The sequence below is a fragment of the Diceros bicornis genome, chromosome 9 (genome assembly GCF_020826845.1).
Source record: "Diceros bicornis minor isolate mBicDic1 chromosome 9, mDicBic1.mat.cur, whole genome shotgun sequence".
Classification (NCBI taxonomy): Eukaryota; Metazoa; Chordata; class Mammalia; order Perissodactyla; family Rhinocerotidae; genus Diceros; species Diceros bicornis.
Genome location: NC_080748.1, coordinates 27,422,450 through 27,439,359, shown reverse-complemented (window position 1 = coordinate 27,439,359; position 16,910 = coordinate 27,422,450).

The following is a 16,910-nucleotide window of genomic DNA, read 5'->3' as shown; positions in this document are numbered from 1 at the left end:
GATGGACCCAGGAAAGAGGCCTGAGAAGGCCCTGGAAGGAGGCGTGGCCATTGAGCAGGGAACCCCAGGGCTCTGGTATCCAGAGCTGGGTCTAGAGGCAAGGTTCCAGTGAGCATGAATCCTTGGCCGCATGGACTCCCGACGGGGAGTGGTGCAGCTGAAGAGAGCCAGAGTGAGGTCCTCTAAAGGGCAGGGTCCAGAGCAGGGCCCCCTCTTGCCCAGGTCTAACTTAGTCAGTTTTACTCTTTGCCATTATCCCTGGTGACTTCAACATCCACACACCTGGTACCCTGACCCCAGAGTCTCTCCACATTCTTAACTCTACCAGATTTCTACCACTTGTAGCTCCCACCAGGCCTTAGAGTTCTTAATCTCTGGGAAATAACTGCCTCCAGTGACTCAAATTTGGTGCTTCCCGTTGTTAGCAACCATCTCCTCTTTTCCCTCACTCTAGTCTTTGCCTTTGCCCTGAAACTTCTCCTGACAACTCTTCTTTTAAATAGATTTCTTTTCCAAACATATTTTTAGTATCCACCATATATCAAGCATTGTATCCATCAGGGACTTACATTAAGGAGCAGGGGAGTGGGGAGCAGAGCAGAGACAGGAAGGAAGGGCCCTCAAAGCCTGGGTGGTCAGTCACACTCTTCTTCTTCCTCTGACTCACCACCCACCTTCCCAGCGGATAGTCAGGTGGCAATACGCAGAAGGCAACACAAACACAACAGATCCAACATGGAGTTCCTGATTTTCCTCCTGAAGCTCTTTCTGCAAATTTGCCTACTCTGTTAATGGCATAACCATTCTTCCAGGGACTCCACTCAAAGCTAAGAGCCATCTTTACTCCCTGCCTCTCTCCCAACTCCCTCACCTAGTCACCTTGTTAATTCACCACTCAGTGCTTCTTGAATCTGGCTCTTCTTCCCATGCCACCCACAAGTCCACCTTAAGGCATCCTAACTGGTTCCCCTGCCTCCTCCATCCTCTCCACAACAATCTGACTAACTTCTCCAGATCTTCCTGATTTTACCTCTTCTCCCCACATCCAGTACACCCCTCCCCCTCACCATTGTCAAATCATTTCTAAATTCCTCAGTCTGGTGGTTAAGAACATGTGTGATCCAGCCACAGTGCAGTACACTTTTCTTATTTCTGACTCCCCTGCACAGAGCTTATGCTTCAGCTAACATGTTCTACTCAACCCTTCCCAAGTATGTCTTAGCCTTTCCAGCCTTCATATCTTTGCTGTTCAATTTATCTATAAAGCCCTGGCCCTATCTCTACCTGTCAAAATTGGTCCCTCTTTAAATGCTCAGCCTAAGAGTTTGCCCTCTCCGTGAAGCTTTCCCAGCATGGTGCAGTAGAGGGACCGGCAGAATCTGAACACTCAGACCCACTCAGAGTTCTGAACACTCGGAATCTGGTAGGGTTGACTTCCTACCAGAGCAAGCCCAGGCAAGTCACCTTCCTTGAACCATCTTCTCATCTACGAATGAGAATTCTGAATCGCTGGGTTTTTGTGAGAATTAAGTTGGAAGTGCTTTGAAATTGCTACATTAATGTTAGTTGTTAACTGTCTTTCCAACCAGGAGTGATATCTTCCTCTCTGAACTTCAGAAGAACTTACCTACTGTTTTGTATTGCTAAAATTTGTGTAGTCTTAACTCTCTCACTCCCCTGTAAACCCTTGAAATAGCTTGTACATATTTGGGTTCCCCAGCCTAGAATAATTGGATCTCATGCATGTTTTCTGAATGAATAAGTGAATTAATGAGTGAATAAATGAACTCCTTCCTTCCCTCATGATCATGTTTTGGCTATTTCACATCTCTCTGAGAGCACCTGAAGCAAAAAGTGAATACAGAAAATTGAAGAAAATGACACTCAAATTCATCAACCCACTCACCTCGCAGTGCTCTTAAAAACTTTGGTGGTAAAGGGGCTGGCCCGGTGGCGCAAGCGGTTAAGTGCACGCGCTCTGCTGCTGCAGCCCGGGGTTGGCCGGTTGCTATGGCGGCGTCCCATATAAAGTGGAGGAAGATGGGCATGGATGTTAGCCCAGGGCCAGTCTTCCTCAGCAAAAAGAGGAGGATTGGCAACAGATGCTAGCTCAGGGCTGATCTTCCTCACAAAAAATAAATAAAATATAAAATAAAATAAAATAAAAAACACTTTTGTGGTAAAGAAATCTAAAATAATAATAAGAGTTTTTATTTACTAAATACCTACTACGTGCCATGCATTTACATACATCAGCTCTAATCCTCCTGAGAACCCTGGTTGGTTGGAGTGATTGTCTCCATCTGTCTCTGGGGCAGTTGGAGCCTGGGGCTCTGGTTTGAAGGCCTAGCAAGGTTCTGTGATGGCACCAGGGGCAACGGAAGCAACAAAAGCAAAGAAAGACAAGTGGTTTCTGGTGTGGCCAATGTCTGGGACGGTGGTGATGAAGACCTCCAGCTTCTCCAAAGAATAAATACAGCCCTTGGGCTCTAGGAAAGCAAGGTCTCCTCTCCAAGAGGGTGTCCCCTCTCCAGGGGGCATCAGCCGTGGAAATAGCTGTGCCCAGCAGAGCAACCATCTCATGATCTGTGATGGTTAGTAGTAGCAGACACAGCATTGTGGCAGTAAGGTGAGAGGTCAGAGAGGAAGAACCTGAGAAATTCTCAGAAATAATTGGGGACCCCTAGACAGGGGCTAGTATCTGGCCAGTGAGCATAATGTGGATAATACAAATAAAATGACTTCGTTTTGTAGTAATGCGCTTATGGGCCTAGAACACACACATTACATTTCCAATATCATTCTCAAATAATCAGAATATAAAAAAATAAACTTAATGTTAAAATTGTAGTGAGCATACTTTAATTATGAAAAGCATAATTTAATAATTCAGAATATACTTAAGTACCTCCCTATGTCTCAAGATCATGATCCTGGACCTTAATTTTAATTTTACAGTATTCTAGATATAGAACCAAATGATATCCTAGGGATGAGCACTGTCTTAGAAGTTTAGTGACTTGCTGGTTCTTTAAATAACAAGCTGTGTGTCCTTGAACAGGTTATTTCACCTTGCTAAGGCACCTTGTTCATTTCTTCACCTGTGAAATGAGCAGATTGGACTGCATGATCTCTAAATCTCTTTCCACAAGAGTAATTCTATGAGTCTCTGAGATCATCTATACAGCCCAATGACATCCCTTCTCCCATCTCTCCCTATTTTACAGATGAGAATTCCAAAGATGGTAAATAATCATAATTGGCAGAGGGACTAGAAGCTGTGTTCTGATTTTTTCCACTGGTGTCCAGTCTCTCATGGGCCTTCTGATCTTCCAGAGGCTCCCACTGTGCTCAGCATACCAGCTTCCTCAAATGCATTAGGCCACCAAATCACCCCCAAACCAAAATTTTCACTCTCTCAAAGTTATTTATCTCAGATAAGAAATACTGCGTTCACATTAAGGTCTGAATGACCTTATTAAACCACATGGACTCCAGTGGATGGAATATCTGGTGTATCTAACCTATTATTAATATCCATCAGCCTCTCCCCGCACCAGAAAACAAAGAGCAGCCACTTGACATCCAATTGCAGCCGATCCCTGCTGGAAGTTATTTTGATAAAACTAGACTTGCTGGGAAGTGACTTCTTTAAATGAATACCAGATTTGGTATATGTTTCTGTGTCATCTTCTCCAGGAAACATGAGCACCTGGAGGAAAGCATTTGTGTCTCACTCACCATTGTGTCCCTGTCTCTGAGATGGTACCTGGAGCATAGTGGGGCCTCAGTAAATGTTGGATGGATGAAAAAATACATAAACTGAAGTAGACAAAAAACATTCAACTGACCAATTAGAGGGGAATCCATAAAATGTTTGGTATAATAAAACTGAAGAGCATATTTTTTCATGGCATAAAAAAGTCATATAAAGGTGAGGATGAGGATTATGGTTTAAAAAATAATAATATTATTAATAATAATAATACTCAATAACTGTTGAATTGTGCACAGGCTCTAGGAGCTATGCTGAGCCCTTACTTGGATTACTTCATTTAATTTTCACAACAATATTATCAGGTAGAAACTATTTTTATCCCCATTTTGTAGATGAAGAAAGTGAGGCTAAAAAACATTAAGTAACTCTTGCATGGTCAGGAGGAGACAGGGTCCAGGCAATTTGATTCCAGGGCCCATGTTTATAATTTGTTTTTCTGAGGGTAGGCGCATAGAGAGATGGGGCCAGTGGTAGTTCTATAACCTGGAGCTGGGGCGTCTGCAGGGCCTGGCCAGTTTACTCGTCACCTGCAGGACCCTTGCCTCTGAGAGCCATGTGCCCCGTTCTGGCCTACAACACACGGAGACATCCCGTTGGTCGAGTATAAACAAAAGGATTTCCACAGGACAGTGAAGTTACATTCAATTGCAAAAAAAAAAAATAGTTTAGGTAGACTGGTTACCAAGAAAGGAAGAATTAAACAAGTGTAAAAAGCTCTATTGAAAAGAGATTTTACAGTCAAGTCAGCAGGGATGCGAGATGACCTAGCCAGACAAACCACTAAATCCAGAGGTCAGACAAAGAAGGGATTATCATCTAGAGTTCTATTTGTAAGCATCTATGTATCGTTTGCATATCACTGTAGGAGACATAATCTGTTTAATATTGAGTACTAAAGACTCTGGTTTGTAAATATTCAGCTGTAAAGCCATTCGTGGAAAACAAGATGACTGGAGGCAGGAGACACCTGAATGTAGAAATCAAAAAAGCTTGGTTAGTTAGTTTGATTGTAAACAAACTCTTCTGTCCCTGCTACTTGGGGAATTTGTGATTCCCAGATTGGAAAATGCCTAGAGAACTGAATCTTACAGTAACAATACAGTTCTGGGCACAATTTTTTTTTTTCCTTTTTTCCAATTGCTATGTCTCTCATAATCAACATTGCCAATAAGTTAATAATCCCTAAGTAAAATGTACAATAGAAGTTTTCCAGAAGAAGTTTTTCCTACCTAAATTTGTGAGTCTTTTAACTTTAAGGTCTACCTCATTTTAAAATTCTGCAATTTAAATGACTCTGATTTGGATAAAGTGTTATTTTTTTTCTCCAACTACTTCACATTTGCTCTCTCTGATATCCAGTATACCTCACATCTGAACGTGTATAGACCGGACAATGTGATGTTCTACAGCCATGCAGCCACTCGCCACATGTGGCTTTTAAATTTTAACTTTAATTAAAATTAAATAAAATTAAAAATTGATTTCCTCAGTCACACTAGTTTCATTTCAAGTGCTCAATAGCCACCATATTGTGGCTACCATATTGGACCGCAGAGATAGAGAACATTATCACAGAAAGTTCTATGCGACAGCACTGCCCTAGAAAGAACACAAGGTTAGCAACAGACAGACCTGTGTTCAATTCCCATCTTTTGCTCGACTTGTGACCACAGGAAGTTTCTTAAACTTTCAAAGTGTCAGTTATTTAAACTATAAAGTAGAGCTACAAATACCTACACCTATAAAATAGTCCAGCACATTTTAATTGCTTAATAAAACTATTATTATTAATGCTTAGAGAAAAAAAATTCAAGCTTTTGAGACTTAATCTAGACACCAATATTTTCTTCATACCATGAGTACTCAATAAGTCTTACTGGCCATCCAAAAAGATCAAATTAAATTAAATTAAGAATTAAAAACTGCATAGGATATTTACATATTTTTGTTTCTTCAGTTATGACATCAAACTTCTGTAGGATAAAAACAACTTGAATTGCCCTGGAGATACCTTAGACTCAGGTAGCTGTTTAAATTCATAAATTGACCCAGGAGATTTCTGATTCCCAAACCATCCCTCAAATTTAATTCAGGAAAATGTTCAGCAAATGTTTGAATTTGTACAAGAAGTCTATTGGCTATCTAAGTTTGCCTTACAGAGCTATGAGGCAAAATTCACACCCCTACTCCCCACAACCCTTTAGCTTGGAGATATGACCCACTCAAGTTTCACAACCCAGCACTTTCTCAAAAGTGCTTCAACATATGTAAGCATTTCTCTAGCCCCACCCACTCTCCCCCCTTTCAGATCAATATGGAGCCTTGTGTAACAGCATCCAAAACTGAGAGAGAGCGCTGTGGACAATGTGCCCGCAGAGCTTAATCCCTGCCACTCTTGCAGAGGGACACATTACAGTTAGGAATGTGAGCAGCCAGAGCCAAGATAATTCCAAACTCACAGAACAATTGTTCTATCAACCACCACTACACAAAACAACCCAAACAAAAATAACCAGGAGCAGCTATGACTAACCTACAACTCATCACGATATGAATTGCTGATGTTACACATACTTGGAAATTCCAGTTTTTCTAAGCCTCTCAAAAAAGAGAAGTAGCAGCAGCAAGATTATGCAATGAGATGATGAAAAAGATAGAGGACAATACTCTGTCCTTACTATTCAAAGCTGGATTGCAAAATATACTAATTAAAGAAACCTTTAGTTTGTTCCCTCCTTAGATCTCTAGTTGAGCTTTACTTAGATTTTCTCTCATACCAAAGTACAAATAAAGGAACTTATCTCTCTTGGAAGACTACAGCCCAGTAACTGATGGGAACATATCTGGGGCAGGTGAAAATACACATCAAAATGCTGTAAGAATGTTCTCTGACCCACAATATGAGATACAGTTCTAGTCACTCACTGCCAAGTGGAAAATCTGAACAAAGCCAACCCCTGCCATTTAAAATGGTCATAATTCTGAAAAAAAAGTCTTCATTAGTAATAATTTGTTTACTGTAGAAATGAGAATAATAATGACTAACATTAATTGAGCACTTAACATGTTCTAAGCTCTGTTCTCAGTGATTCACATGTATTATCAACAACAACCCTACAACGCAAGTAAATAATAACATTTCCCATTTTACAGATGAGTAAACTGAGGGACAGAGCAGTTAAATGACTTGCCGAAGGTCACACAGCTAATCAGTTTGAGAGCCAGGATCTAAGCTCAGGCAATCTGGATTCATTTCACACTCTTGCCTCTTTGGGCAGTTGGAACAATGGTGAACTTATGCAAACACCAATTCCCTACTACACACAAACCTGTGACCATACACCAAGACTAATATATTATAGCTATGGTTGTTTGCAGAAACCAATTAAAAGGAAGAACCCAGACATCTGATTGGAGCCTCTTATCATCATCAAACCCACTTCTCCTTGGTTTTCAAAATCCCCAGTAGGAAGAATGTCTCAGCTGACAGTAAAAAGTCAGTAAAAGTCAAGAGGTAATTCCTGGTGACATTCTTTTCGCTCTAAATCAAACCACACCTGAAGTTGAAACAGTCCTTGAATTTTTCTATCTATCTCTTTTCTTAGTTATATGAATGAGTTCTTCTTTTAAAAAACCTGTGTGTGTTTCAAGAGAAAGACCCATAACTGATACACTCTCTCCTCCAGCCACAGCCATCTCCACTCAGCCATAGGGATTGTCTCAGGAGTGGGCCTATGACCTCACCAATCTATTCAGAGTGAATCTCAGGACTTTTGTAGGCATGCCCAGAAAAAACCTCTCTTTCTACTGAACTTGAACCCCAGGAAGATATGAGCCTGGAGCTGCTGTACCCAAGGTTGCTGGAATCCACTATACGGAGTTCAGGGTACCAACCCAACCAAGGAAATATAGAGCCAAGAGATGGAGAGAAACTAAACCCTGTGACATCATTTGAGTCCTGAATCCTTTTCAATGTCTTAAGCCAATAAATTCCACTTTTTGCTTGAAAGTTCTATCGTTAGTGATTGAAAGGGGTACATCCCTTTAATATTTCTCAAATTCATTCTCTCCTCTCTTTCTACCCCTCCTTGATTCAACCCAACATCCTTTCTCTACAGGATGCTCCAGTTATCTATTCTTGCCTTACAAAGACCCTAGAATGTAGTTGCTTAAAACAATGATGATTTATTATTTCTCCTGATTCTGTGAGTTGGCGGTGCGTGATTGTGCAAATGTATTAGTCAGCTTTACCACAGTAACAAATGACTCCCTGAGTCCCAATGGCTTGTAACAACACAATGTTCCTCACTCTGCCATTACATGTCTGCCACCACATTGGTGAGGGTTCTGCTTCTGCTCCATGTGTTTTCACATTCTGGGACCAAGGCTGCAGGAGTTGCTCCTATTTGAGACATGCCATTCCTGTGGCAGAACGAAAAAGAGCAAGAAAGTAGGTGGAAACATACATAATAGCCCTTAAAGCCTCAGTTCAAATATGGTGTATATGCTACATTCTTTCACACCCCATTGACCAAAGCAAGTCCCTAGCTCTGAGGGTTCCCCATAGCTGTCAGAGTAAATTAGGTTGACACCCAAGGCACTTTAGGAGAGGTTAAGTAAGATGAGGAGACACACACACACACACACACACACAGGAGATTTTATATGTATAGATGTACATACACACACACACATATATACACATAAAGTATGTATAGCACTCTTAAGGCAACTTGACTTCTACGTGGAAAGTTGAGGGTTGGTCTCAACCCGAGATCTGGGACCAGTCCTTTTCTAATCAGGGAAAATTCAGGAAGCCCCACTCCAAACAATTAAGTCAGGCTTCTGTTGAGCCTGTTCTGATTGTAGGCCTTGGTTCTAGTAACTGGGATCCGGCTTTTTTTTTTAATTGTAGTAAGAAATACATAACATGAAATTTACCATCTTAACCATTTTTAAGTGTTTAGTATAGTAGTGTTATACACACATTGTTCTGCAACAGATCTCCCGAACTTCTTCATCTCGCATACCTGAAACTCTATACGAATTGAACACCACCTCCCCATTTCCCTCTCCCTCCAAACCTTGGATCCAGGCTTTTGCCACAAAGATAGGGACTTCCTTAGCACCAAGTACCCACCTTCCGGGCTGCTGCCAAGTGATGCTTAGCTCTGTGCTGTCTTCATACAGCCTTCATCACAGAGCTTCTTCTCCAAGCCTGCTACTGGGTCTGCCCCTGAGTACAGCCCCACTCATAAGCATTTAATTTCCACCTCCTTTCTGGCTACCAATCAGGAGCTGAGATAATAATACTGGTAACATAAAATAATAATAGCAACTATTATTTATTGCATATGTCATCTATTCTAGGCATCATTCTAGATGCTTGACACATATGATCTCTAATCCTTACATAACCTAGACGTACAGAACCTAGAAGTACAGCTATTCCCAGGTGTGTTTCTGTGTTCATCAAGTACCATTATAGACGTAGATCTCAACCCTTCTTCAAGTCTCCCAGAACAATCCATTAGCACCAAAAGTATTTGTAAGCAATGTGTAATTTACTGAAGCCTCCCCAAAGGAGTGGAGCAGAGGTCTACACTGGCACGTGCAATAGAAGTCAAAATCCTCAACAAGGTGGCTTTTCTCTGATGTCCTCTTCTGCTATGCTACCATCAAGTCTCCTCCTTCTCCTCCCACCTCCAAGGCTTAGCCGCCTCAATTTATGCTAAATGTATAATAAAGTAGTAAGTAACAGAATATGTAACTAAATATAGCTTAAACAATAAAGTTTGTTATCTCTGGAGGTATCATTTCCAGGCTTAGTTAATTCAGAGGCACAACAGTTTTATCAAGCAGCCAACCCAGATGCTTTCTGCCTTTCCCCCTTTGCCCTTCACAGCCTGTAGGCTTTCATCCTCAGAGTTGTCCCTCATGGTCACAATATGGCTGCCATAGGAATCATAGCTCTAGGAATTATATCTGCAGATAACTACAACTAAAGGTAGGAAGAGGAGCATTTCTTCTCACTTTCCCCCCAAATCAGAGAGGAAAACATTTCCCAGAAGCATCTCAGAATATTTACCTTTAAATTTACCCACTGGGGTTAAGTTACATGCATGCACCCTAGTAACAAAAGCTAATATTGGCATTTTTAGCCTCTAGAGTTGGAAAGTGAGTTCTGGCAGCAAGAGTGAATGGTGGGGAGAGAATAGTTGCTCAGAAATGAACCACCAGTCTCGGCTACACAGAGCACCCTGGTATCCTGCTCACTTCTGTGCTCTGCGAAGTAAAACGTCTGACTGGTGATAGGCCCTGCTCTTTGGAAATCAAGTTCACAGCCTCTGATATTACTCAGGGAGGATCTCTAGAGGGCCCCACCCCCACCCCAACCCTGGTGGGATTATCAAAGCAGAGGCTATCAAAACTCCTCCCTAAGAGGACTTCCAGAAATAAATTTACTGCCATCTGCGTACACACAGCATTTCTGCAGACTGAGTGTTATTACCCCATTTTACAGATTTGGAAATGGAGCAGCAGGGAATTGAAGTGACTTGCTCAGAGTCAAACAACTATCAGATTGTAGATCAGTGTTTGAACCCAGGGCTGTCTGGCTCCAACGTCCTTGCTGCCAATGAAAGCAGAACAAAGAACCGAAACCAAGAACCAAAGAAGACAGAATGGGCTTAAAATTTACCAGAAGGGTAAATAACTTCTTGGCCCTGTAGTGACTGAAAACCATGACAAGGTTCTAAGGAGGAATGTAATTTCTGTCCTTGGCTATCTTTAACAGATACAATAGAGAGGTGCTTTTAGCACTTGGCTGAGGACGTGGAGGCATTTTAAAGTGTCTGAATGAATGAATACAAGCCGAGCTTCTGAGTTCCTGACACCCAACCCTTTAAGTGAGACCTGGAGAGATCTTCATTTAACAGCCAACATTTACTGAGGACCTGGCTCCTGCCCCGAGAAAGGGGGTCTGAGGCCAAGAAGCTGGGTAAAAAGATATTTTTGCCTCCGTGTGGTAACTGCTATTATGGAAGTATGAACAGTGGGCGTGCTGGTGGAGGAGGAGGGGGAGGATGGATGTAGAAAACCCCAAGATCATCATCCACCTGACTGAGGTCATCCCTGTGTTCGGGACAGTACAGTCACTCATGTTCAAAACATGGACCCTGAGTCATGAGGAAAGCTAAATTGGATTCGGCGGACACTGTTCCACAGGGAGGAGGTGAGGAATGTTTCGGAAAGATTTCCTTCCAAAATGATTTACAGGAAAACATTTTAGCAATTCTAAATGTAAATCTCAGGGTTTTGTTTGTTTTGAAGCTTGATTTATGGAGCACTTCACATGGCTTATGTCTGTTACTTCCTGTAAAGTAGTAAATAATTTGCATACGTTATCGTGTTTAAAGCCTACCATAATCCTGTGAGGCAGACAGTCCTATGTTCCCACTTGAAAAATTTTTTTTTAACATTTAATACCTCCTCCCCCACCCCTTCAGGTGCAGAAACTAAGGATCAGAGAGGTTAAGCAACTTGTCCAAGGTTTCTCAGTTCCTAATTGGCAGAGTCGGATTCAGACCCTCCCTGCCACAAGGCCAAGATGCCTTCTAGGAAATTCACTCACAGAAGACACATCATTTCGTGGAGAGGTGATTATAGGCTAGTACACTGGATCCACATAGAGGATAGGTGTCCCATACTTAGACTTCAGTGGAAAGCCCAAAAAAGTGGCCATCAAAGTTGAATGATGCATCAGTAGAAAGGAGAGGAGAACCATTTTTTAAAATGGATACTGTACAATGCTCTACTTTCACTTACATTTCTGTAACAAAGTATTTATTAAGGAATTCAGTTTCAAAGAGAACAATTTTGCCACCCTGATCATCTGTTCGGAGTATATTTTCTGTAACTTGGGCAAATTTACAGATGCGCTGCAAAATGGAAATGGTTGAACAACATTGAGTCTAGATCCTTGCCACTCAGGGAATTGTCCATCCCCAGATTGCTTTTCAGAAATGCAGATTCTTGGGCCCCTCCCTAGACCTACTGGGTCAGAAGCTGCATTTTTACAAGGTGCCCAGGTGGTTTGTGTGCACTTGAAGTTTGAGGAGCGTGCTGCTCCAGGTAGATCCCTTTCCTGGCATTCTCCCTCCCATCTTGGATAATATTCTGTGAGTCTGTGAAAATCCAACACATAAGTAGGTCATGTCGTGGGCTCTAAAAGACAAAGTTTATATCAAAACAACATTTGCTATCTTTTTAACTGGATTTGTTTTTACTTTAACTTAATCTAATAACTCCTCTTGAATAGATTTTTAGGGAGATCTATAGTCATACAAGAGTGTGGGGAGAAAGAAGTCAGTGGAAAGGAAAAGGAGGGTTCCGTGGTTTCCCAAAGGCACAGACCAATCGTGCAAAAACCTTGATGTGTTATTGAATTTCTACGCCTGTCAGGTGCAAAGCCCGTTACCTGACGTGCCCGCTGGGTGGTCTGGATTTTGAACAACGGCCCCTCCCATCTGGAACCCTTTGCTATTTTGCAGACGTTTCAATGGCTCTGCTGAAAGCAATGCAACAACAGCTGGTGAATAATCTCATTTTATATTAATAGAGCAGGGTTGACCCATCCAGGTCCCTCAGCACTTTACAAAACAAAACATCCTTTCTTCCCCAGGGCAAAGGGAAGCCTCAGCTGTACTGTATTACAGCACAAGTCGGGGCACTGCAGAATATAGGGCAGAAAGAGCCCTATTCTTGCAGACAGAACTCACTGGACTTTTTCAGATGAATATTAAGTTAGATTAAGGAGAATGGGAGAGAATACCTGCGTTAAATCACCAGACTTGGCCTATGCTGAGAAATCCCCACAAGGAAAATTCTTGCCCCAGCACTGCCTCAGTTTTCTTTATGTTAAGCTCTTTCTGTGAATGCAAGGTAGAGATGTCAAAGTTAGGTGGCAATGCTGAAAGATAAATCTGGGCTATTTTTAATACCACGGCTAGCTGGTGGTTTAATATTAGTGGAGTCAAATGAAACAGAATGTGACAACACCACCAGTTAATCAGTGCTCATGCCTATGCCAGTAGCATTTTCAACACTGAGAAGAATTGCAGAGGAATGAAGTATAATCTGTGATTTCAAGGCACTTCATTTTGCTGGAGGGTTTATTCAAGACAAATGGCTAGAAGCAGGGATGTAAGATATAAACATTAAAGATATGTACCTTAGCCAATTATACCATCATGGACATATATAGGGTGGGAAAGTGAAAATGTTTTGATTAAGCAACATTTCTGGAGATGTTGTCAAAACAATTTTTTTTGCAGGAGAAAAGTAATGCTTTCTTTAACATTATTTAACATTTACTAAAGCTGAATTGGGAATCCCTGCCCCAGTTCTTTCAGTGTGGAATAGATGAAAGTTGCTAGAAGCGAGTTATTAGGCAGATTTTCTACATGCCACCAGATTAAGTAAGCTATTCTAGGGCCAGGCACAGAACCTGGGGTGAGCACTGAAGCCTAGCTAGAGAGAAGGGAGGAGAATGGCGGAAATTTCTTACAACAGTAGTTCCTAACCTCTACCCTTTGTTTGGGTCAAGGACTCTGTGATGGTTAATTTTATGTGTTAACTTGACTGGGCCACAATGCCCAGATATGTGGTCAAACATTATTCTGGATGTTTCTGTGAGGGTGTTTTTGGGTGAGGTTATCACTTAAATAGGTGGACTTTGAGTAAAACAGATTGCCCTCCATAAGGTGGGTGGGCCTTATCCAATCAGTTGAAGCCTGAATAGAACAAAAGACTGTCCTCCCCCAAACGAGAGGGAATTCTCCAGCCCAACAGCCTTTGGATTTGAACTGCAGTATCGGCTCTTCCTGGGTCTCCAGCCTGCCATTCCCCACCTAGTCCTCCTGCAGATTTTGAACTTATGTGAGCCAATTCCTTAAAATAAATCTCTTTTTTATTAAATAGAACTCGCATCCTATTGGTTCTGTTTCTCTGGAGAACACTGAGTAATACAGACCCCTTTGTGAGTTTTTAGAAGGAATATTTATTGAATGCCTTCTATGTGCCAAACTATGGACTTTCTTCCCAGACAATTGCACACAAACACAAATTTTATATATGGTTTCCAGGGAAACAGCAAACCCTCGAAGCACATCACGGACCCCCTCCCTCAAATTAAAAACCCCTGGGCCTCTAGCTAGTAAGAGGCATATAACTGAATACTTCCTCGTCCAAATTTTCCTGTCAAAATTACCACCTGGCAGGTGGAGTAAGGAGTGTACCTGTACCAAGCTCTAAAAGCCCCAGAAAGGTGTCCCATCAGAAATCTCCCTGGCCCTCACCTCTCTGAGGGCCCAGGAACTTCTCCTGTTAGTGCTAGTGTTCTGCAGTGAAGCCTTGTTAATTTAACTGGCATAAGCCTTGCTACCTCACATGGCATGGCTGAGACTAGCCAGTTCTTCCTAAACATCAGCACTGCCTTCCTCTGCCCTCTGCTCCTCAACCTGTTCTTGCTGATGGAATGTGAGTGAAAGTGATGTGTGTCACCTCTGTCAGAGGCCATTCAGATGGAGATGCTTTTCCTGCTCTTTCTTCCCTTGCAGCAGACCCAGTGAGGGGCTTCTCGAAGGTGATGACAGAGGCCCTAGAAGGATGGAGTCTGAAAGAGCAGGAGGCCAGATCCCCTTTCTCCTTCACCTCCATATTGGACTGTCATGGAAGCAAGAAATAAAGGTTTATTTTACCTTTATTTTGTTAAATTACTGAGATCCGGGAGTTGTTTGTCATCCTATCCTGACTAATACATATTGGAATTTTATCATTAGGAGAAAGATAGTAGAAATACTAGAAAAATAACAATTAAAAACAGCTAAAATGATTTATACCATTATTACCCTTTGATCTTAGCAGAGACTGAAAGCAGAGTGCTGAGGAAATAGTCCTAGTTGGAACTAAGGAGTCCAAACTCAGAGAGGGCATGAGGAGACCAGGCTCCTTCTGGGCCCTGCCATGCTGCATAAGTCCAGGGGGCGTCATTCACACAAGCTCTGTAGTTCCCCAGAGTTGTGCAGTGCACAGCCTACCCAGCCGTACAACAGAGCTCTGCTCCTGGGAGTGGCAAAGCAGTACAAAAGAGGCAGGATGAATTGAGAGAGGCCTCTTTTGTGGTTTTATCCTCCAACAAAGCGCTGGCCCTGGTCATTGCTACGGTACCTGAAAAGTCTGCTTACACCTCAACTAATCCGATTCCAGGACAAACCCTGACTTTTGAGCCTTTTGTCCATTAGAAGAAGCATACCTTCCCTGAAATAGTTCTTGTAGGGTCTGCCGTAATTACTGATTACTAGAGGAGAAATGGTGTTCAAGGGTGACCTGTCTGTTGGCCTTGCAGTTACAAAACAAGGATTTATTATTCCCGTTTGTCATAGAAAATCTTTCTTTGTGACTCCTATGTATGTTATCCCCCCTCCTTTTTTAAACTTTATATTATGGAACATTTCAAATATATACAAAACAGAGAAAATAGTATGACGAACCATCACCAAGCTTCCGCAATTATCGATACATGGAAATTCCATTTCACCTGTTCTCTCTCCCTCCACCTCACTGGATAATTTTGAGATAAATCCCGGACTTCATATCATTTCATTCACACATATGTTAGTATTGTATCTCTAAAAGATAAAGACTCTTTTTTTAAGAAAACATAACCATAATGTCATTATCATACCTAAAAAAATCCCTTGGTATGTATTATCAAATATTTAATCAGGTTCAAATTTTCTCAGATTTTTTTTTACAGTTTGTTTAAATTAGTATCCAAACATGGTCCTCATATTGCAGTTGGTTAAAGTATCTCCTATTAACTCTCTTTTAATTTACAGACCCCTCTGCCTTCTTTTCTTTTTCCCTTGTAATTTATTTGTTGGAGAAACTGGGTCACTTGTCCTGCAGAGTTTCCCACAATCTGCATTTTGCTGATTGCATCCCTGTGGTATCATTCAACGTGTTTCCCCAAGCCCTGTATTTCCTGAAAAGTGCCGGTTAATCTTGATCAATTCAGGTTCCATTTTTTGACAAGGATGCTTCATAGCTGGTGCCGTGAACTTCCTCATGCATCACATCAGGAACACACGATGTCTGGTATCTCCTCTTTGGGGAAGTTAAGTTTGATTAGTGGATTCAGGCATTGCCGGCTTGATCCATTCATTAAAAAGTTCCCCATAAGTCTTTCCCCTGATAGTTTTTTTTGTTTTTTTGTGTGTGTGTGTGTGTGAGGACATCAGCCCTGTGCTAACATCTGCCAATCCTCCTTTTTTTTTGCTGAGGAAGACTGGTCCTGGGCTAACATCCGTGCCCATCTTCCTCCACTTTATATGGGACGCTGCCACAGCATGGCTTGCCAAGCAGTGCGTCGGTACGCGCCCGGGATCTGAACCAGCGAACCCCCGGGCCGCCGCAGCGGAGCGCGAGCACTTAACTGCTTTCACCACCGGGTAGGCCCCTCCCCTGATAGTTTTTAATAGCCACCAATGATTATCACTTAGATCTAGCATTTCATTAGGAATTGCAAAATTATGGTGTTGTAATTCTACCATTCCTCCTTCATCTATCAGCTGGTATGCTTCTAAAAGATGAACTTTTCCTCAACAACAATTTAGCTATCCTGAGATACAGTTCATGTAGAAAAGACAAGACGCATGCTTGATTCTTTCCCTTTTTAAACCAGTTTTCAGAGTAATGAGTTGGTTCCCTAGCAACCTACAAAGGTGACCTATGAGGATTTTTCCCCTGGTATAATTATAAACTTATGGATTTAAACATATTTGATGTATTTCAATCCATTGTAGATGCTCAAATTATGCCAGCTTTGAACATTGAGAGTCTCTTTACCTTGGCTCCTAAGCTAAGTCTTTTGGACACAACCCAGTCGTCTTTGAAAGCTTCCTTGCTTTCTAGTATGACAAAATGTCCATTTCTTGCCCCAGCTCTGGAATCAGTCATTCTACAAGGAAGCCCTGGTTCCCTTTAGTGACCACAATTGAAGTGAGAGACCACTATCTGGGTGCCAGGGTCATTTATTGCTCCTGGGGTTGCCGTGGTTTCTAGGCCTTTT